Below are 771 nucleotides of genomic sequence, written 5' to 3'. Positions count from 1 at the left end.
GGAAAGCCAAGCCGACTGCTGAAACGCTCAGAGACTGAACACATGGCCAGCTCGCTCTCCTGGGGCATCTGTTCCCACACCATGGCCCACGTGTAAAGCACGGAATAAACATGTACCTTGTCTCCCAGAGCTTAGAGCTGAATGCAGAAATGACACAGCCAAGCTCCACAGCCAAACCAGCCGTGCATATCTGTAAGTTATAATCAGGCCTTCACCAAGATGTGAGCAAACAAAGTTCTATCAACTTATGCAACTGAAGGGTCAAGTTCATCATCTGTGAGAAGACTGGTAAGCCAGTTGCCTTAGGTGTTTGCAGTGGGAAGTGGAGAGAATTTCAAATAAAGGTGGCATTGATACAAGCTTAGCCCTATTGGTTTCCAATATCACCTCCTATACGTTCCTCTCCTTCCTGCCGGCCACTCAGAGCTCCCACATCTTTGCCTACAGTTTTTGCAGCTTCTGTAAGTTCCGAGCTAGGATTTTATTACGAAAAAGTATGACCCTACCTTACTGTCCCCACCATGATGGACACCCCTTGAAGTCACGTCAAAATCAACCACTCTTTGCCTATTATTGGGTAGATGTAAAACATTTCAGAGTGTTACCTTAAGAAACAACACTTTGGGGCCAGCTGGTGGTAGGGGAGTTAAGGCGGCTGGATCCTACGTGTCAGACTTCATGGTTGAATGCCAGATTTGGCAGATTGAAAAACATACCAGGCACCCAAAATATGAATAGGAGAATGAGGAAGGAATTGTAGCATGGCCATTC

Source organism: Tupaia chinensis, unplaced genomic scaffold (genome assembly GCF_000334495.1).
Source record: "Tupaia chinensis unplaced genomic scaffold, TupChi_1.0 Scaffold000159_1, whole genome shotgun sequence".
NCBI lineage: Eukaryota > Metazoa > Chordata > Mammalia > Scandentia > Tupaiidae > Tupaia > Tupaia belangeri.
The sequence above is the reverse complement of the archived record's forward strand: the minus strand, read 5'-3'. Positions refer to the sequence as shown.